Source organism: Panthera onca, chromosome B2 (assembly GCF_046562875.1).
Source record: "Panthera onca isolate mPanOnc1 chromosome B2, mPanOnc1 haplotype 2, whole genome shotgun sequence".
NCBI lineage: Eukaryota > Metazoa > Chordata > Mammalia > Carnivora > Felidae > Panthera > Panthera onca.
Window position 1 is genome coordinate 93,007,062 of NC_138343.1, and position 23,527 is coordinate 93,030,588.

The 23,527-nt window shown below is 39.8% G+C and overlaps 1 long non-coding RNA gene and 1 pseudogene across 1 annotated transcript in view; one reads left to right on the plus strand and one right to left on the minus strand.

Moving 5' to 3' along the window:
* The window catches only part of LOC132667433 (uncharacterized), a 300,979-nt gene that overhangs the window by 171,018 nt on the left and 106,434 nt on the right, over positions 1-23,527 (minus strand). The window lies entirely within an intron of this gene.
* Positions 12,698-13,623, plus strand: LOC132667432 (platelet-activating factor acetylhydrolase IB subunit alpha2-like; annotated as a pseudogene).

Consider the following 23,527-nt stretch of genomic DNA (forward strand, 5'->3'; position numbering starts at 1 on the left):
CCTGGGTGGCTCAGTCAGTTAAGCGTCTGACTCTTGATTTTGGCTCAGGTCATGATCTCACAGTTCGTGAGTTCAAGCCCCACATTAGGCTCTGTGCTGGCAGCATGGAGCCTCCTTGGGATTCCCTCTCTTCCTCTCTCTCTGCCCCTTCCCCATTCATGCTGTCTCTGTCTCTCTGAAAATAAATAAACTTAATAAACTTAATTAAAAAAGAAAAAAAGGAATAGTTCTGAAGAGTAGTAATTCATTATGAAAGAAAACACACATACCACAAATTACCATATCAAAACTATCATTAGAATGATTATATAATTATTGTACTAGACAACAATGTCATATATAAATATACACATATGAACTTAGAAAAGAGAAAAACAAAATAAATCAATAAAAATACTTAAACCAGAAAGAAGACTGGTACCACACTATTAATCAAGGAGAGCTCCTGAGAAGAGTAAAACAGTTTCCAACTTACAAAGACCAAGATGACTGTGAGATGCTTGCTGGGTTCTCAAAGTCCAAAATGATCATCTTAAGTGTGAAGAAATAGCTCATAGCTCAGTAGAAAAAAAAAAATAGAGAGAGAGAGCAGAGGGGCAGAGGGATAGAGAGAGAATCTTAAGCAGGCTCCACATTCAACGTGGAGCTGGACATGGTGATCAATCCATGACCCTGGGATCATGACCTGAGCCAAAACCAAGGGTGGGATGCTCGACCAACTGTGCCATCCACGCACCCCAGAAATAGCTCAATTATCACAATTATAAAATGGAGTATTTGGGGCGTATCCACACTGGGACTGTAATTGGTGTCTGGCAGGCAGGTGCAGTGGATTTTCCTATGTATCTTCAACACCGCACTGTCCACGCTGCATGCCGTCTGGAGCATGGATGACAGATCCTGCTATCCTCCTCCACTCTTGATTTTGAATATTATTACGCGGCATTAGAAACTAACCACATCTATAACTACATCTACCATTTATAGAAAGAAAGAGAGGGAGGGAAAGAGAAAGTTTTTGCTTTTTGTGGTTGGTGTGTACTTAGTAATACACAGAATACTATTTAAACAAATGAAATGATTCCAAGTTATCAATCACACTGATTTTTATAAACACTATATTCAGTTTCAATGTTCATCCTTTATCAGGAAACTATATGAAAGTGAAAAAATTATCAAATAAAATAATTATATTTCAGGCTTTTATAAAAATTCAAGGACCTGTATATATGTCAATATTCTATCCGTGACATTGTAGTATAGTCTGGCAAAATGTCACCACTGGGGGAAACTGGACAAAGCATACAAGGGTAGTTTCCCTATATAGTTTCCTAAACCATATATGAATCTGAAGCTGTCCCAAGTAAACACTTGAAATCTGATTAATTAAAAAACATAATTAAAAAATAACTGAAGGGATAATTTGGAATAAAATGAACTCTGCTACTCAGAGTTGCTCTCATTCATTGTTTTGCACCCTGTGCCTTTATCATACTTCAAGCTCTTTTAGTACATTTTCCCCTTCATATCCACCTACCAAAAATAAAATAAAATGCATTTTAAAACATTTCATGGCAGAAATTACTCAGGAAAATCCATTAATCAACTCACCTAACCCCCAAAGATATTAAGAAATATTAGCTACCTAAGGACAGAATTTTCTCAAAAATTCCACTCTCTATATTTCATATTGCATACATGATTACAGTAATAAATCATTTTTTATTGATCAACAATCAACAAATTAATTTTTGACAATCAAAAATGGCCAAGTAAGTTATAATTGTGGAATTTTGGTACTTCTTACATCAAATTGCAGAATGAAATTAAAGACCATATTATTCTTAATTTGATTCAAATTGAATGAGTAAAGAAAAATTCAAAACTTCTAGTGTTAATTGACTTGGGTTCTATATTTTTATTTAAAAAAAATTCTATTTACCAGTAGATCCATATTTCATTTCATTGGACAAATTAGTATCATGAATAGATATGTTTCCCGAACTGAGTGTAAACAGTTGAATTATCTTGTGATTCATATTTCTTTGCATTTATTATTTCAGGTACAACATCATAGCAGAAAATCAAGTTAGTGTCAACTCACCAAAAAAAATGCATATTTTTGAGAGTTTTATTATATTTTATAGTAAAATATGAATAATATATATGTTCTCTTAGGTGTAAGCTCTTTTTGCTCATTTGATTAACAAAATTAACTGGATATAGCCCATTCGACACTCCATTTCCTTTGTAAAAGTTCAAACACAAAATCACAAGATATATCATTACAAAGACTACTAGCAGAATTCAATGTGACATACAAAACATTACATCATTTTCCTTTTACCCTTTTAAAGAGAACATGTTGGTTTGAGCTAATTTTAGATTTCAGATGAAATGCAGTCACACTATTTCACCCTCACCTAAGGGAAGTAAAAAATTAAACATTATGCATTAGGCTGTAAACTTAAGATTACAGAATGATCTCTTTTCTTTAATTCACTGGCAATATAATAGTTACATCACTTCAGAAGAGATTAGAATTTCGAGACAAGATCCACAGAGAATTTTAATCTCCCTGATTGGTTCTGATAGTTTTTGCCAGATGACTATCAATTCCTTAGACAATATAGGAGAGTTACATTCACTACATATCTTTAGTCTTGAAAAGCAAAGGACAACTTGAATATATCAGTTGGTAGCCTAACCAAGCTTTTCATATTTAAGTTAAAAATGTGGGCATGTGTGGCTGACTCAGTAGAGCATGTGACTCTTGATCTCAAAGTCATGAGTTCAAGCCCCATATTGGGCATGGAGCCTGCTTATTTTTTTTTTTTTTAATTTTTAAAAAATGTGATATATTTCTAACTTTTATTTATTAAAGAAGAGTGTGTATATCAAATATGTTTTAAACACTGTTCTAAACAAATGGTGAAAATAATAGTGAAAAAAGCCAAATCTGAAGTTTCAAAGATTTCTATTCTATTGGGGAACTATTAGGAAATTATAGTTGAATATGGAAATCATGACAGAGAATTCGTTTGGAGATATAGCCTTACAATGAAGGGAGACAGTATCCAGCTCAGTGCTAAGAGCTAAGAAAAGCTCCCTAAAGAAAGTAATAGACAAGCAAGGGGCACCTGGATGGCTCAGTCGGTTGGGCGTCTGACTTCGGCCCAGGTCATGATCTCATGGTTCTTGGATTCGAGCCCCGTGTTGGGCTCTGTGCTGACAGCTCAGAACCTGGAGCCTGCTTTGAATTCTGTGTCTCCCTCTCTCTCTTCCCCTTCCCTACTCACACACTGTCTCTCTCTGTCCCTTAAAAAAAAAAAAAAATAAACGTTGAAAAAAAATTAAAAAAAAAAAAAAAAAGAAAGAAAGTAATATAGCCAAGCAGAAAGTAGAAATGTTGTGATTTCTGTTAGTGGTTTGTATTTTAGCTTGAGGACTAATAGTATCCATTGACTACATTTTAGCAAGGCAGTGTTACAAATAAGATTTATATTCTTTAAAAAATCTCTCAAGTTGAAGTATAGACAATGAATCAGAGACAGGGCAGTTTACAAGATATAAAAGAATCTGTAGAGTGTTTATGAAGCTATCAGCCAGTGACTGAGTCTTATATATTATATAGCATTGGTGGGTCAGACGTACCACAGTCTGGATTTGGATCCAAGGAATGAAGAGATTCTGCTTACTAGAAAGACTCATAATAGCTAAGAACCAACCTGCTTAATAAAAGAGTGGTATTTTGACTTACAATTTTTCTTCATTCTTTGTAATAGAACACCCTCAGAAACTACACAGAATTCTGAGAGAAAATAACAAAGCTTATTTGTATCCTCTTGGTCTAATACTATATTAATGCAATCAAATGCTCACCAGAATTCTGGAATTTTAACAAGACATACTTGCTATGGTTTAAGTGTGAGAGGGTCCCTATAACACTTCTAAATCATTCTCTTCACTCAGTTTCATACATGATAATTTCTTTCTAATCATGTTAATTTTAACTGCCTTTAAAATAGAAGTCTCAACAAATTTCATTGGATTTTCTTTTTAACGTCTTTAGCCCATTTTCTTCTGTTTGGAGAAGAACTAAATTTCTGTGGGTGTGTTAGATGTTTATTTTAAATCTTCTCTTACAATTTTAATGTTGTGAACCTTGCTTTAGGTTAATAAACCCTTTAATTTAGGTGTTTATATTAATCAGATCTGTTAAGGGTTAAAAAAATCCAATTTGAATTACCTTAAAGAAAAAGAGAATGTATCAACTCAGAAAACCAGCTGAAAGATGTTACCAAGTAATGTGAACAATAGGAACAATTATTTCAAATGCCAACAGGACTCAGTCTCTACATATTCCACTCACTTTGCTCTGAATATTTGCTGGAACTTTTCAGACTAGCTTCTTCTGTAGGAGTGGAAACATGAGTGCTATGCTATTATCCTATACATCAAGTTCCACAACTTTGGCCACCAACCTAGGCCAATCTCTTACCCAGATTCCTAAAGAAGTACTGACATTGCCCCAGCTTCAGTCAATGGCTCACCCATTGACCAGAGAAATATACCAGTGTTGTTGGGTTGTTGGGTCCTATGATGGTAAGTCATCATACAATCATAGAATTGGAGGAGAAGGAAGAAGAGTTCTTTCAAGGGAAATCTTAAGAAATGGTATATTGATTACACTGGTCAGCCCAAGATCATACTAAGATAAATAATTTAAAAGCTTAGAATTTTATTTAAAAGTCAATGGAGACCCAGTAAAAACTCTTAATTAGGAAGATGAAAATCAGATATTTATTTTGAAAAAAAAAAAAAAAACACTCTGGCTACAATGTAGACAGTGATCTAGAAGGGTTGGTGCAGCATGAAATGCAGAAAGTGATTAGAGAAATCCAGGCAGGGAATGGTTTGTAGTTTTATGGTAGCAACTGAGCTAGAGAGAAGGGAAGGAATTTAAGGGAAAATAGGAATGTAGAATCTATAGGATTTGGTGACTGAAATTTGAAAGTTATACAGCACCTAGAGGAGGAAAAGATTTCAAGTACCTGGTATGAAACTTCTGGTTTTGGAGTTAAGTTTTCTATAGAATACACAAGTAGAAATATCAGAAAGATGGTAGAATAGGAAGTCTGTTCTCTCCTTCTGCCCATGGTGATACCAACTCAACAATGGTACATGTGCCAATTTCTTTTCTGAGAAATCCAGAACAATTAAGAGGCTCCTACACCCCAGGAGAGCATGAAATCAGCCACATCAAGGTTGCCGGGAAAATGTGTGCTGCTAATGCTCCATAGGCACGCCCATAAGATCAGTGCAGCACAACTGGGAGAAAACTCCCAGTTCCCAGCTTCTCCCCTGGTAAAGGAAAGAGAAGACTGAAATACACCCCCAATGTGAAGCCTTTTCATGAGGCCATCCAAGGGCAGGTTATCTGTCTTGCTTGAATCTGATTGGACAGGAAACAGCACCAGGCTGAGGGTCAATAAGAACAAGGGCGGATTATAGATAGCAGGTCCGGAAGATGGCGGCGTAGGAGGACGCGGGGCTCACAGCACGTCCTGCCGATCACTTAGATTCCACCTACACCTGCCTAAAGAACCCAGAAAACCGCCAGAGGATTAGCAGAAGGGAGTCTCCGGAGTCAAGCGCAGACTAGAAGCCCACGGAAGAGGGTAGGAAGGGCGGCGAGGCGGTGCCGGCTCCACGGACTGGCGGGAGGGAGCCAGGGCGGAGGGGCGGCTCGCCTGCCAAGCAGAGCCCCCGAGTCTGGCTGGCAAAAGCAGAGGGGCCGGAGGGATGTGTTCCGACAGCAAGCGCGACTTAGCGTCTGGGAGGTCATAAGTTAACAGCTCTGCTCGGAAAGCGGGAAGGCTGGAGGACAAAGGGAGGGAGAGCTGCTGAGCCCCCGGAGGGCAGAGCTCAGCTTGGCGGGGAACAAAGGCGCCAGCGCCATCTCCCCCGCCCATCCCCCAGCCAAAATCCCAAAGGGAACCAGTTCCTGCCAGGGAACTTGCTCGCTCCGCGCAAACACCCAACTCTGTGCTTCTTCGGAGCCAAACCTCCGGCAGCGGATCTGACTCCCTCCCGCTGCCACAGGGCTCCTCCTGAAGTGGATCACCTAAGGAGAAGCGAGCTAAGCCTGCCCCTCCTGCCCCCGTGCACCTTGCCTACCCACCCCAGCTAATACGCCAGATCCCCAGCAACACAAGCCTGGCAGTGTGCAAGTAGCCCAGACGGGCCACGCCACCCCACAGTGAATCCCGCCCCTAAGAGAGGGGAAAAGAAGGCACACACCAGTCTGACTGTGGCCCCAGCAGTGGGCTGGGGGCAGACATCGGGTCGGACTGCGGCCCCGCCCGCTAACTCCAGTTATACACCACAGCACAGGGGAAGTGCACTGCAGGTCCTCACCACGCAAGGGACTCTCCAAAATGACCAAACGGAAGAATTCCCCTCAGAAGAATCTCCAGGAAATAACAACAGCTAATGAACTGATCAAAAAGGATTTAAATAATATAACAGAAAGTGAATTTAGAATAATAGTCATAAAATTAATCGCTGGGCTTGAAAACAGTATACAAGACAGCAGAGAATCTCTTGCCACAAAGATCGAGGGACTAAGGAACAGTCACGAGGAGTTGAAAAACGCTTTAAACGAATTGCAAAACAAAATGGAATCCACGATGGCTCGGCTTGAAGAGGCAGAGGAGAGAATAGGTGAACTAGAAGATAAAGTTATGGAGAAAGAGGAAGCTGAAAGAAAGAGAGATAAAAAAAACCAGGAGTATGAGGGGAAAATTAGAGAACTAAGTGATACACTAAAAAAAAATAATATACGCATAATTGGTATCCCAGAGGAGGAAGAGAGAGGGAAAGGTGCTGAAGGGGTACTTGAACAAATTATAGCTGAGAACTTCCCTGAACTGGGGAAGGAAAAAGGCATTGAAATCCAAGAGGCACAGAGAACTCCCTTCAGACGTAACTTGAATCGATCTTCTGCACGACATATCATAGTGAAACTGGCAAAATACAAGGATAAAGAGAAAATTCTGAAAGCAGCAAGGGATAAACGTGCCCTCACATATAAAGGGAGACCTATAAGACTCGTGACTGATCTCTCCTTTGAAACTTGGCAGGCCAGAAAGGCTTGGCACGATATCTACAGTGTGCTAAACAGAAAAAATATGCAGCCGAGAATCCTTTATCCAGCAAGTCTGTCATTTAGAATAGAAGGAGAGATAAAGGTCTTCCCAAACAAACAAAAACTGAAGGAATTTGTCACCACGAAACCAGCCCTACAAGAGATCCTAAGGGGGATCCTGTGAGACAAAGTACCAGAGACATCACTACAAGCATAAAACATACAGACATCACAATGACTCTAAACCCATATCTTTCTATAATAACACTGAATGTAAATGGATTAAATGCGCCAACTAAAAGACATAGGGTATCAGAATGGATAAAAAAACAAGACCCATCTATTTGCTGTCTACAAGAGACTCATTTTAGATCTGAGGACACCTTTAGATTGAGAGTGAGGGGATGGAGAACTATTTATCATGCTCCTGGAAGCCAAAAGAAAGCTGGAGTAGCCATACTTATATCAGACAAACTAGACTTTAAATTAAAGGCTGTAACAAGAGATGAAGAAGGGCATTATATAATAATCACAGGGTCTATCCACCAGGAAGAGCTAACTATTATAAATGTCTATGCGCCAAATACCGGAGCCCCCAGATATATAAAACAATTACTCATAAACATAAGCAACCTTATTGATAAGAATGTGGTCATTGCAGGGGACTTTAACACCCCACTTACAGAAATGGATAGATCATCTAGACACACAGTCAATAAAGAAACAAGGGCCCTGAATGATACATTGGATCAGATGGACTTGACAGATATATTTAGAACTCTGCATCCCAAAGCAACAGAATATACTTTCTTCTCGAGTGCACATGGAACATTCTCCAAGATAGATCATATACTGGATCACAAAACATCCCTTCATAAGTTTACAAGAATTGAAATTATACCATGCATACTTTCAGACCACAATGCTATGAAGCTTGAAATCAACCACAGGAAAAAGTCTGGAAAACCTCCAAAAGCATGGAGGTTAAAGAACACCCTACTAACGAATGAGTGGGTCAACCAGGCAATTAGAAAAGAAATTAAAACATATATGGAAACAAACGAAAATTAAAATACAACAATCCAAACGCTTTGGGATGCAGCGAAGGCAGTCCTGAGAGGAAAATACATTGCAATCCAGGCCTATCTCAAGAAACAAGAAAAATCCCAAATACAAAATCTAACAGCACACCTAAAGGAAATAGAAGCAGAACAGCAAAGGCAGCCTAAACCCAGCAGAAGAAGAGAAATAATAAAGATCAGAGCAGAAATAAACAATATAGAATCTAAAAAAACTGTGGAGCAGATCAACGAAACCAAGAGTTGGTTTTTTGAAAAAATAAACAAAATTGACAAACCTCTAGCCAGGCTTCTCAAAAAGAAAAGGGAGATGACCCAAATAGATAAAATCATGAATGAAAATGGAATGATTACAACCAATCCCTCAGAGATACAAACAATTATCAGGGAATACTATGAAAAATTATATGCCAGCAAATTGGACAACCTGGAAGAAATGGACAAATTTCTAAACACCCACACTCTTCCAAAACTCAATCAGGAGGAAATAGAAAGCTTGAACAGACCCATAACCAGCGAAGAAATTGAATCGGTTATCAAAAATCTCCCAACAAATAAGAGTCCAGGACCAGATGGCTTCCCAGGGGAGTTCTACCAGACATTTAAAGCAGAGATAATACCTATCCTTCTCAAGCTATTCCAAGAAATAGAAAGGGAAGGAAAACTTCCAGACTCATTCTATGAAGCCAGTATTACTTTGATTCCTAAACCAGACAGAGACCCAGTAAAAAAAGAGAACTACAGGCCAATATCCCTGATGAATATGGATGCAAAAATTCTCAATAAGATACTAGCAAATCGAATTCAACAGCATATAAAAAGAATTATTCACCATGATCAAGTGGGATTCATTCCTGGGATGCAGGGCTGGTTCAACATTCGCAAATCGATCAACGTGATACATCACATTAACAAAAAAAAAGAGAAGAACCATATGATCCTGTCAATCGATGCAGAAAAGGCCTTTGACAAAATCCAGCACCCTTTCTTAATAAAAACCCTTGAGAAAGTCGGGATAGAAGGAACATACTTAAAGATCATAAAGGCCATTTATGAAAAGCCCACAGCTAACATCATCCTCAACGGGGAAAAACTGAGAGCTTTTTCCCTGAGATCAGGAACACGACAGGGATGCCCACTCACACCCCTGTTGTTTAACATAGTGCTGGAAGTTCTAGCATCAGCAATCAGACAACAAAAGGAAATCAAAGGCATAAAATTGGCAAAGATGAAGTCAAGCTTTCGCTTTTTGCAGATGACATGATATTATACATGGAAAATCCGATAGACTCCACCAAAAGTCTGCTAGAACTGATACATGAATTCAGCAAAGTTGCAGGATACAAAATCAATGTGCAGAAATCAGTTGCATTCTTATACACTAACAATGAAGCAACAGAAAGACAAATGAAGAAACTGATCCCATTCACAATTGCACCAAGAAGCATAAAATACCTAGGAATAAATCTAACCAAAGATGTAAAAGATGTGTATGCTGAAAACTATAGAAAGCTTATGCAGGTTATTGAAGAAGATATAAAGAAATGGAAAGACATTCCCTGCTCATGGATTGGAAGAATAAATATTGTCAAAATGTCAATACTACCCAAAGCTATCTACACATTCAATGCAATCCCAATCAAAATTGCACCAGCATTCTTCTCGAAACTAGAACAAGCAATCCTAAAATTCATATGGAACCACAAAAGGCCCCGAATAGCCAAAGTAATTTTGAAGAAGAAGACCAAAGCAGGAGGCATCACAATCCCAGACTTTAGCCTCTACTACAAAGCTGTCATCATCAAGTCAGCATGGTATTGGCATAAAAACAGACACATAGACCAATGGAATAGAATAGAAACCCCAGAACTAGACCCACAAACGTATGGCCAACTCATCTTTGACAAAGCAGGAAAGAACATCCAATGGAAAACAGACAGTCTCTTTAACAAATGGTGCTGGGAGAACTGGACAGCAACATGCAGAAGGTTGAAACTAGACCACTTTCTCACACCATTCACAAAAATTAACTCAAAATGGATAAAGGACCTGAATGTGAGACAGGAAACCATCAAAACCTTAGAGGAGAAAGCAGGAAAAGACCTCTCTGACCTCAGCCGTAGCAATCTCTTACTCGGCACATCCCCAAAGGCAAGGGAATTAAAAGCAAAAGTGAATTACTGGGACCTTATGAAGATAAAAAGCTTCTGCACAGCAAAGGAAACAACCAACAAAACTAAAAGGCAACCAACGGAATGGGAAAAGATATTTGCAAATGACACATCGGACAAAGGGCTAGTATCCAAAATCTATAAAGAGCTCATCAAACTCCACACCCGAAAAACAAATAACCCAGTGAAGAAATGGGCAGAAAACATGAATAGACACTTCTCTAAAGAAGACATCCGGATGGCCAACAGGCACATGAAAAGATGTTCAACGTCGCTCCTTATCAGGGAAATACAAATCAAAACCACACTCAGATATCACCTCACGCCAGTCAGAGTGGCCAAAATGAAGAAATCAGGAGACTATAGATGCTGGAGAGGATGTGGAGAAACAGGAACCCTCTTGCACTGTTGGTGGGAATGCAAATTGGTGCAGCCGCTCTGGAAAGCAGTGTGGAGGTTCCTCAGAAAATTAAAAATAGACCTACCCTATGACCCAGCAATAGCACTGCTAGGAATTTATCCAAGGGATACAGGAGTACTGATGCATAGGGGCACCTGTACCCCAATGTTTATAGCAGCACTCTCAACAATAGCCAAATTATGGAAAGAGCCTAAATGTCCATCAACTGATGAATGGATAAAGAAATTGTGGTTTATATACACAATGGAATACTACGTGGCAATGAGAAAAAATGAAATATGGCCTTTTGTAGCAACATGGATGGAACTGGAGAGTGTGATGCTAAGTGAAATAAGCCATACAGAGAAAGACAGATACCATATGGTTTCACTCTTATGTGGATCCTGAGAAACATAACAGAAACCCATGGGGGAGGGGAAGAAAAAAAAAAAAAAAAAAAAAAAAAGAGGTTAGAGTGGGAGAAAGCCAAAGCATAAGAGACTGTTAAAAACTGAGAACAAATTGAGGGTTGATGGGGGGTGGGAGGGAGGGCAGGGTGGGTGATGGGTATTGAGGAGGGCACCTTTTGGGATGAGCACTGGGTGTTGTATGGAAACCAATTTGACAGTAAATTTCATATATTAAAAAATAAAAAAAGAAAAAAAAAAAAAAAAAAAAGAACAAGGGCGAAGTTTAGACTAGTACACACTCACTCACCATGGTCCCTTCCCTGGTTCAGTGTGGAATTAACAGAAGAAAAATCGCAGCTCCCAGTTTCTAGTTTCTCCCCAAAGAGGAAAAGAGAGTGTGCATCCAATGATCTGGGTGTCAAGGGAGGAGGTTGTCCAGGCTGTGCTTTCTGTCTCACCTGATATGGAGTGCTGGCACAAGGTGGCAAGCTCTAGATGTCTGGTGCCTCTGAAAATGAAAGAGAGCTGGCAGCTTGCTGCTGCTCCAGAGACCCACAGTACAGCAGACAGAAGCCAGTACCACTTGGTATCCTCTCCCTTGGGGAGTTGGGGGGAGAAAAGAGCAAAGCATCCTTCCAATATTCTGGCTTGTCAGGGGGGCTTCCCAAGTGACTGGCATCTGTCTTGCCTGACTCAGAGCACTAAAGGGACCCATCATCCTCTAAAAGTCTGTCGAGGGCAGAGGACAAAAGAAAACTGGGCCATTTGTGGCAGCTTCAGAGAACCAGAACTGCAGACAGCCACCAAAGTGATTTAAAAAAAAGAAGGAAAACATGTCATATGCTAACATATGGATTGACCTTGAGGACGTCATGCAAAGTGAAATAAACCAGTTACAGAAGGACAAACACTGTGCAATTCCACTTGTAGGAGATATATAAAGTAATCAAACCCACAGAAGCAAAAAGTAGAATGGCAATTGTCAAAGTCTGTGGGGAGGGAGAAATGGGGTATTGCTGTTTATGGGTATAGAGTTTCAGTCATGCAAGATGAAAACAGTTCTAGAGATTTGCTGTACAACAGTGTACATATAGTTAACAATAATGTACTATACACCTAAAATTTGTCAGGAGGATAGATCTTGTTATGTTTTTTTACCACAATAAAAATGTTTTAAAAATACTGCTAAATTTACCCCTGAGTTTCATGCTAAGAAAGAAAGAAAAAGAGAGAGAGAGACAGAGAGAGAGAGGGTGGGAGAGAGAGAGGAGAGAAGAGAGGAGAGAAGAGAGGAGAGGGAAGTAAGGGGAGGGAGTAAGGGAAGGAAGGAGAAAGGGAGAGAGGGAGGAAGGATCCCATTAACAGGAGGAGCTGCTGCCGGTGCTGGGCCGAGGGACATGGCACAGGGACTGAGTGAGTGACAGACATATCACCAGGCCATGCCACAGCCACTTGGAACCTACAGGGACCCTCTGCCTGAGTATAGAATGAGCCAAGGATACTCAAACCCAGCAGCTATTGCACATGCAGTGGACGATATTCAAGGAGATGACAGATGATGTCTCAGCACAACAGATTTGTCCTAGACCATAAACACAAAGAACAGGATGTACTGTTTCTGGGGGACTCCAAGGTGGAGCAATAGGAGATATGGTGAGAGCTTTTTGCCCCAATTAATGCACTGAATTTTGGAACTGAGGGAGATACAAAATACGTTTTATGGAGACTAAAGAATGGAGAACTGGAGTTTATTATTATTTTTTAAGTTCATTTATTTTGAGAGAGAGAGAGAGACAGTGTGCATGTGCTGTAGTGGCAGAGAAAGAGAAAGAGAGAAAGGGAGAGGAAGAGAGAGAATCCCAACCAGGCTCCACACCATCAGCATAGAGCCCAATGGGGGGCTTAATCTCACAAACCATGAGATCATGACCTGAGCCAAAATCAAGAGTCAGTCACTTAACCGACTGAGCCACTCAGGCAGCCTGAGAACTGGAGATTATTAAACCTAAGGTCATTGTCATTTGGGTAGGAACAAACAACCGTGAAAATATAGCGGGAGAAGTAGGAGGTGGAATCAAGGCCATTGTAGAACTTTACTAACACAAGGCAGCCACAGGCTAAAATCATTGTAATTGTGTTTGTTACCTTGAGGTGAGAAGCCCAGCCCTTTGAGGTAAAAGAACGCCAAGGTGAACTAATTCCTCAAGGTTACCCTGCCAAAGCTGCCAATGTGCAGCTCCTGAATATAGATGGGGGCTTTGTGCACTTGGATGGTGCCATCTCCTGCCAAGACATATTTGATTTTCTGCATCTCACAAGAGGGGGTTACTCAAAGATCTGCAAACCCCTGCACAAACTGATCATGCAGTTGTTGGAGGAAACACCTGAGGAGAAACAAACCACCGCTGCCTAATTGGCTCCCATCAGTGTTAATCACAACCTGGCTTCCTCAGATCACTTATGTCACTAGAACTTCAGAATCTTTCTCTTTCTTAAGGCACTTGGCATTGTAGAATGTTCCTGAATGTTCATATCTAGTGTTTGAAGGGGAGGAGGTATTTGAACTGGTCCTGTACAAAGAAGTTGTGTCTGGCGCAGGAGAAAAATTAGCCAAGGAAGATTATTGTTTAAATGTGTTTGAAACCAGAATGGGATTTTCAGTTGTATGTGTGACACATTCATTGAATTGTCATTGTTTTTCCTAGGATAACATCAAACCTAAGTACTGAACAAAATGAAGATTTTTTTTTTCTGGGCCTTCCTTCTGTGGATTATGTCATATATAGTAATGATCAGGATTATACCTACTTGGCTTTAGAACAGATGGGTTTTCCAGTTTTTAAGGTTAGACTTTTGTTTTTATTTTGCTTTACTCGTATATATTCTCAACAATTTCTTAACTTATAGCACCAGATTGAACATACTTATCATTCAAATATGGGAGTGCTATAGTTACAAGTGAATTTATTTTTCCCATGTTAAGTTGTGGAAGATAGGTTTTGCCCCATTTGGGGGGCTCTATGGAAGGCATTATTTTTATGCTGTTGAATATCATGTCTATAACAGACCCAGGCAGGCTTTTCTTCCTTTTCCCTCATACCGTTTTTTTTTTTTTTTTTGTCCTTGACATTACAAGCTTTTAACACATTTTTGACCCAGGACTTCTGTTGCAGCAAATCTAAGTCACCAGCCAGTTACTTGCATGATAATCACTGATATGTAACTCATTCTTGTGTGGTGTTGTGTGCATAGAGTCTGTGAAATGCTATCCATATTCAGAGTTCTGTTTTGTTTTGTTTTGTTTTTACCTTAAAACTGTATTATAGTTTCCTTTTTTGAAAAAGAAAAAAAAACACAGAACTCTATTTACCATTCCATAAACCCTGACATTATTTCAAGTTTTATAGTATCTTAAGGTGTATATTTTATTTTTTTATTAGCTTAGTTTTTAAATTATATGAGTCCTAAAAAATTTGGCCTTTTCTCGTGGGGAAACAAATGGAGCTGCTCTTCAGAATAGACATTCTACCTTGATCCCACCATTTTAGTGAAAAAAAAAACTCTAGGCTTGTTTAACTTTCAGAGTTTCTCCTTAATGTATTTTCATCTGAGAATTTCTTTCAAGAGAGAGCTCTTTATAATCTTAATGGTTTGCTTCAGCTACAAGAGCTGCCATTTACAAAATAATAGGACAATACATGGCTTCTTGTTCAGTGTACCTATGGAGGACATACAAACTGGATCTCCAAACAAATATTTTAAACTGGACCAGGTGGGCACTGAAGTAACCTGTTAACTAAGGCATGTGTTCTATGTTCTGCCTGCAAAGACAAATGGCAGTGCTTTTGTGTGTGGAGTGGTTGCTGATTTGTGCTAAGAGACACTTCTGAGTGAAAGGAATAGAACTTGGGCTGATTTTTTTCTCGTGAAGCCTCTTTCTAGGAAGTTTTTTGGTCTTGTTTTTTTGTCTTTTTTGTTTTTTAATACATTTCTGAATGTAACATGTCTTCATTAACAACAGAAAATGCACATGATGTTTAACACATTAAAATTTCCTTTCTATAAAAAAAAAAGAAATCCAGTAACAAGTTTTGAAAATCCTGCAAAAATAAAAGGGAAATATTCACAAGGCAGTCTGATAAATGGATGTGAAACCATGCCTCTTGGTGAAGTATATTACTTGAAATAGTGCATCTGAATAAATAATATTCATTTTTCGTTATCAAATTTCAAACTTAACATTAGAGAAGTAACAGTCACTTTCTATAATTACCCTTGTCTAGACAGATTACTCAAAATCTGAAATCCCTTTGTAGCTAGAATTTTAGGTTGCTCATCTGATAGGCAAAATTTACCTCACGTTTTCTATTAAACCAAGATCTTTATAATACATCATTAAGCTCTTTATCTCCAAGACTGACTTTTAAGATAAAACTAAATTTCAGAAGTAACAGTGCAGAATCACAAATCTGAATGCAACACACACAGGCAATTGTCAGCCTTTCTCTGGCACACCTTGGAAACATTCACAGTAACACAGAGGATCTTAGAATGCAGATTGATTTTTAAATCACTGGTGAATATCTCGATAAAATATTTTAACTTTATGTAGAATATAACCTATTAATATCCTGAAACACTTTCTTGTTGATTAGATCCTGAAGGAGACACAGGTAGAAGAGGTATAGTGTTGAAAGGCAGGGTTAATTTATACACTGGTCCCACCCATACAAGTTATCCAGGGACCAAGTTGAAAAGACCAATTACTAAGTGAATTAGGAGTATTATATTCTTTTTTGGTTTCAATGGACTCATATAGGTTCCATAAAGTAATAGAAGCCTGGTGTGGGTTACATACAGGCATGTCTTAGCCTCTTCCCACACAAACCCTAGAAAGGTGGAATAATCAAGTAGAAACTGATGTGGGAAAAAAAAGTCAGAAGGAAATGGCAGATAGAACTCAATTTCCTGCAGCCCATTGGCAAATACTTGAGGCTGGCAGAGTTTCTCCTGGAACTCCCTACTACCTTAATGCTAATGCTTTGCTAGAGGGAAAACAACCTTAGCCTGACAATAGCTAGGCCTCCACTATCCTGTGAGTCTGTTTAGGATATGAAAATCTCACTGGAAACTTCCCCTGGACATTACCTCCCTGCAACTCCACAGTATAAAACCAGTCTCATCTCATGGTCTCAGGGCAGCTCTTCCTGCCCATGCGTCCTGTCCTCATGCTTCAATAAAATCACTTTTTGCACCAAAGACATCTTCAAGAATTCTTTCTTGGTTGTTGGCTCTGGACCCCATGAACCCCACTGTCACCCCCAAAAAAGTCACCAGAAACCATGTTAGTAGGACGGTCTAACTGTACCCAAAACCAAGAAGTCTGACAACTAGGTTACCTTGTAATCTTTCAGCAATAGCAATCTGATGAATTTCAAGGTAGAATTGCATGGGGTGCCTGGATGGCTCAGTCAGTTGAGCACCCAAACCTTGGTTTTGGGTCAGGTCATGATCTCATGGTTGGTAAGTTCAAGCCCCTGTCATGTTCTGCACTGTCAGCACAAAGCCTGCTTAGGATTCACTCTCTCCCTCTCTCTGCCCCTCCCCTGGTCTCTCAAAAACAAATAAATAAATAAACTTTAAAAAAAGAAGAAGAAGAAGATATGACTAGTTGTTGACCTTTGAGTTGAACCTAAGCAATCGGAGCCTCCCACTCCCTCCCACTCCTCCTTGAAATATGCACTCCATTTGCCTTCTCTGTTCTTAGAAGCCACCCCAAAGACATAGCCTTGAAAACAAATGAGGTATTAAGACCATATGAACAATGTATGTGACTGAACCCAATGAAGGTCATTATATAAACTTTTAAGATTTGGCAAGTAGGTACAGAAATCCACTAGTTTTACAGCTGCTCAAAACAAGCTTCAAAAGTACCCTTGCTTATTAAAACTGTCCCCTATCAATCTGGAGTGGTATGCTTTCTTTGGCTTCTCCTTGACTTCTGTACTGGACCATGCTAAATTGTCCCAATTTATTATCCTGCTCTTCCAACTTGTCTGCCAGCCACAAAGCTAGCAGAATAATGGACAACTGCACGCCTTTTTCTAACTTCAGCTTTTCTTCCAACTTTCTAAGTCAAGTTTTAGCTTCTAGTTGGGCGTCCATGTCTAGGTGACTGCCGACAGCAGGAGCCAGTCCACTGTAGTGACAATTCCTTTCCTTTCTTTGTCACAGTGCACTGTGAAAACACAGCACATGAAAACAGCCAGTGTTTTCCAAGTGTCCACATACCGACACACAGTCCACTGGCATTTAACATAAGAGCCATCCGCCCCCCCGCACACAGACGTTGGTGGCTACCTTGGGATTTCCCCTGTGGATGCTTTGTTCTCAAGGCTCATTACTTTAGTCTCCTGCCTGACTCAGCAATTGTTGGTTTGCAAACTGGTCCTAGCTTTGTGGCTGGCAGACAAGTTGGAAAAGCAAGGTAATAAATTGGGACAATTTAGCATGCTGTTTAGGAAAACTGGGATGGCACAAACTGCTACAGATTAAGGTCTGGGCACTTGTGACAAAGCCTAACTGGGATGCTAAAAGATGGAGTCATTGGAAAAACGAGAATGAAGAGGAGGATGTTATGGTGATTGATAGAAACCGGAAATACCCCATGTTGTCTCACCCCAAATACAAAAGGAAAATTTTAAATAGCAATTATCCCAAAATACTTAAGGGAAAATACATTCTTTCTCTGTCCCTTGAAGTTGTAAATCTTATCGTGTCTTTGAAATGTATATACCCCAGGAGATAACCAAAACATTGCCCACAGAGACTAAAGAAGAAAAAAGCACTGGGAGGAGGGAGGCTATTTAATATTCAGACTATTGGAGGGGCAACTGGGTAGCTCAGTTGGTTAAGTGTCTGACTCTTGGTTTTGACTCAGGTCATGATCTCAAGGTTTGTGGGCTCAAGCCCTGCATCAGGCTCCAGGGTGCTGGTGCAGAATCTGTTTGGGATTCTCTCTCTGCCTCTCTTGCACTGCCCCTCCCCTGCTCATGCTCACACACACACATACTCTCTCTCTCTCTCTCTCAAAATAAATAAATAAACTTAAATAAAAGACTGTTAGAGAAGTTCTCTTGCTCAAAAATCTAATGCACAGCCTTCATAAGATCACAAATACCATGTGAGTTGGTACATGATTTATGGCTAAAGTTTTGGAATGAAGGCTATGGGGTTTCTGTTTGTGTCAGTAGTATGTTTATATATGTCTATGTGTTGCAGGACTTTTTAACAAAATACCTGGGATTCATTGTCTCACCACTTCAAATAATTAAAAGGTGGACACAAAATGGGCAAAAAGAATATAAGATTAGGAAGGAAGAAGAGTAGGAAAGCTCTCTTTACAAAGAGGGGACATTTGAAAATGAATGCCCACCTACAATAGGCAAGGGTCCTTGTTTTATCAGGTTCCAGTTGCCCCACTCTTACCCTCCCCACTTGATCCTTCTCAGGTTTTATCCTTATTGGCTGGATAATTCTAGTTGCCGGGCTGTCCCTTCATGATTGGCTCATTTCCATTGTATGAGGGGTGGTCTATGGCCATACCAGTTCCTTGTGGGTCATAGGTTTTATGGTCTACTTATTTTTAGTCAGGTCTTTTGTTAAATTCCTGAAAGAAACCTGAGATGAGTCACCTGAGGGGGTTTGCCATGGTCAGACATTCCCAGTATTGTTCCAAAATATGTCTTTCCCCACTCAGGGACATCAGGTCCTAATCCTTTTCATCTCTACCTATTTTATCCTATTTTTTTTCCTATCATATATACATGTATGTTGTATGTATATGATGTTTTTCTACCTCTAGGGGGCATTGCCAAAATTGATTTGTAAAAAAGATAAGGTTTTTTATTTACAAAACTACTACAAATAATAAAGGTGAAAGCAAATGAGTGTATATAAAAAAGGTTAAAAAATAGAACATATGAGGTTTTTTTGGATAAGGAAAGATATGACAGGTATGAGGGGGTTTTATTTTTGTTTTTATGTCTGTTTGGTTTTGTGTTTTGTTTTGTTTTTTATTGGTAAAGAAAAAAAATAATTTCATCCCAAAACAAAATGATGGGGGAAAAAAAGGACAAAAACTAAGGAGGTATGAAAATTATAGAGAATTTGTGGAAAAGGAATATTGAAAAAGGAATTTCATGTATAGTCAGGCTAAGATTGGAATGGATTTAAGCTAAAAAGAAAAAATGTAATGTTAAGAGTACACCAATATAAAATTAGAATTTGGTTTTCTCTCTGTTAAAAGTACAACATTTTCTTATATTTTTGGTCTGTTCTTGATAAGAAATTGTAAACAAATGTTTATCTTTAATGTAATCTGCCTGTAAAACAAAGATTCTGTGTTTTGTCTTTATCAGATCATTGACTAAAGAAAAACAGAGTCTTCTCTATTATAAGAGCTAAGTTGCTTACAACCATGTAACTTTGTGCATATGTTAAATTTCATGGGAAGCATTGTCAAGTAAGAAGTGATGCTAAACTTTCTTTAGGGTATATATATGTGAAATTCCTAAAAGACTGATATGTCCTGGTATAATGATAATTATACTCTATCATTATGTAATGATAGACCGGTTATAATTTTAAAATGTATGTCACAGATATGACCTAATTCTCTTGTCAACTGCATTATAATAAACTCTTATCAGATTTTTAACCATGGTCATTTTAAAGTCCTTTGTCATTTGCATACCGTTATTATTTGGCTCTGGTGCTTTGGCAAAAAGTATTCTGGCAGAAGTCCTTCATCTTCAAGGAGATTCATGGAAAAGTCTTTGACAAGCACAGTATACTGATAACTAAGATCAATTTGCCTTCATGTGGGAAGGACAATAATATTCTGTTCAAGTGTTTCTCCAAGGCTATTTGCACAGCTCCACCATATGTCATGAGAAGGTAGTCTGCTATCTATCCCTGCTCTCCTCTGCATCAGTAAAATGGACCCATTGCATTAACAGGTGAAGACCTGCCTCTACTACAGGACATTCTGCAGGCTTTGCTGGAACATATGCAAAGAAAAAGATGGGTGGTAAACCCACTGAAAATTCAAGGCGCAAGCACCACTGTAAGGTTTTGGGAGTCATTTGGTTGGCTAAGATATATGTTGTCCCAGAAGCTATGTTTGATAAGATCCAAACCTATCCAACCAATAAGGATGTAAAGGAGATTCCAGTCTTTGTAGGAATTTGGGGTTTTTAGAGGACTTTTATTTCCCACCCTGTATGGTGCCTCTGCCCCTCATGCTGTGTAGTACAGAAAGAACATGTGTGGAACTGAGAAGCAGAGCAGAAAGTAACCTTTGAGAAAGGCAAATACCAGCAAAGTAGATTAAAACTCTGGGCATCTCCCAACATGACTACCATTTAAATTAGCTGGATCCATGATTCTGGAAGGTATGAGTTGAGCACTGTGGCAAAGACAATGGAAGAGAGGAGTGCCCCTAGAATTTTGGTCCCGACTCTGGAATGGGGCAGAAAGCCAATATACCTCCATAGAGCAACAGCTCCTAGCAGGGTACCCAGGGCTTCTCCAGGTGGAGCCTCTCAGGAAGAAATAAACTACAACACCCAACAGGCTAAGCTCAGTGAGGTTTGGTGATCGCTCAGGAGCCCTGGCTGTTACTCCTTTGCACTGACAGTTGGGCTAGTCTAAAGAGACTAACCCTGTGGTTTGGACAACGGGAAGCTGCAGAGTTGATGATTCATGAGTGTGCCCTTGTGGAGCTAGGATGTGTGGAGAGACATTTGGGTTCACCTGTAGGAGCCTGAGGTAATCCTCACTGTCATTCACATTATGGCTCATAAGGCACTTACCACCTCTAACAATTAAGAAGCCACTGCCCAGCTTGGATATATGCCCTAACAACTGACCCTTTAGCAGATACAGCAGATTTGATGCATAGAAAGAGTGACTACTTCAATAGTTGGGTGGGACCACATATTACCAACTAGCCAGGTTGCCCTTGAAATATAGTCACTCGGTAGATGTAGTAATAATATATTCTGTGTGTTTTAAACAACATCCAACACAACTGCCAAAGGAGTCTAAGGCCACCCACATGAGTTCCCAACATATGAGGGATTGGCCAATTGATTTTATTGGCTCCTTCCCTCTTAGTGATACTCCCTGGTTTGTGTGGACACTGCATCTGGCCTAACCCAAGCTTCCCCTTGATGCCATATAAACCAGGCTGCCAGTATTAGGAGAAGCTGAGTACCATGTGTGAATACTCTCATCAGATCAATAGTAATTTGGGTCACATTTCAAAGGTTATGATATGCAGAACTGTGCAAAAGAACATGACACTGATTGGGGGTTCCATGTACTCTAAAACCTGTAGGTTTGCAGGGTTGGTATAAAGGAAGAATGAGATATTAAAGCAGCAGATTAAATTACTAACAGGTAAAACCACCTTGGCCAGGTAGACTAAAGTACTGTGTTCCAGGCGTTAATACATTTCAGTGATCAAGCAGTAGGGTCTATTGCCACATATCCCAGACCAGGGACTCCTGCTGAGGTACCTAATATTGTAAAGGTATGGAAGTCACTGGAAACAGCCATTACCCGGACTCTCACTGTGGATCAATGTGCTATGTGGCTGAGAATACCAAGCCCCATCACAAGTGGAAAGGAGTTATCTACTGGAATTTGCAATAGGACATCCCCCTAGGATGAATGAGTTACTCTGCATCCCTAGGTGAGGAGTAACTACTCAATCTCTACTGGGTAGATATTGTTCTGCTGCAAGCTGCACCTGTTAAAACACATTACATTTTGAATGGAACACATATCATTAAAAGAGGAGAGAAAGTAGGGGTTCTGATCTGGCTTATCCCACCTGCCTCTTCTCATGCCTGACAGTTCTCCCTTTCCCAGCCAACATGTATAGTATGTACAACCAGGTCAAGTTCCTAAAGCTGCCACCCTCTCTCTCAAGGCCAGGTGAGCATGTTCTATTTCCCACTGGTATGATCATTTGGCTGTCATCTCTGCTCCCTCTATTGGCCTGAAGGAGGTTACAGCCCCTACTAAATTCACTCAGTGAACCCTGAATGATAGTCAACAAAGCCTGCCATTACTGGACACTGAGATGTCTCTAATAAGAAAAGCTGTCCTCCAAAATAAGATGGACTTGGACATTATTACTGCCCCACAAGGAGGCATCTGTGCTATTATCCAAGTAGAATATTGTGTGTCCATACTTAATGAATCTGTTAATGTAGCATCTTTATTAAATCACATGAGGATACAAGTGAACACCTTGGGTGATCTGAACACCAGCCTAGGGGCCTTAGTAAATCAATGGTTCAGAGTATGGGGCTTGTGGGGGAAAAAGTGATCACTGATTTGGGGAATTATTGTCTTAACCTATATTTTCTATTGTATGTTCCTATAACATTGCTATGGCATCTACCTCCAATGCAGCCAGATAGCCACCAAATGAGCCACCTCTAGGCTTATGAAACCCCCTACTGACCTCTCAGGGCACACTATGAAAGAAGCAGGCATGTGAGATTATAAGAGCCAGTCACAAGAGATGGAACATTGAGTGAGGTCATTGAAAAGGTGTTAGTACCGGTTGACCTGTAAGCTGGACCCAGGCAATTGGAGGGTCCTCATGTCTGCCCTTGTTTGAAGGTGCATTCTGCTTACCTTCCCACTCCCAGAAGCTGTCCCAAGGATATAGCCTTGAGACAGAAATGTGGTGTTGAGACCGTCTAGATGGTATTCATGACTGAACACAGTTGAGGCATCTAAATAAACTTTTAAGATTTGGAGAGCAAATGCAGAAATCTACTCATCTTTCCACTGCATAAGACAAGCCTGGTATGTAAGTTTCCTTGCTTATTAAATATGTTATCTACCAATCTGGAGTGGGTCTTCCCTTTTCTTTGGCCTCTCCTTGCCCTCTATGTATGAGGCCAGTTTACAAACCAAGAGTGGGAACTGCTAGAAAAAGAGCATGGCCTCAGATAGTGGCAGGCATTCTGTCCAATACACTGGGAAATATCCAATTAAGAAAGAGGAGAGCTTGAAAAGAGAAATGTATTGGTAGCCACAACAGGCAATAAATAAGCATGCCACATTGAAGGGGCTGTATGTAGTAGGGGTAGAATAGACAGGAGTTAAAAAATCAAGGGTCAACTGAAAAAGGGGAAAATAAAAAAGTAAAGATGGAAATAAGCACCACAGGTAGGGAGGGTTAATTGATAAAACTCTCAATTCTGGGCTCGATCTACTTCTTTCTCTTATCT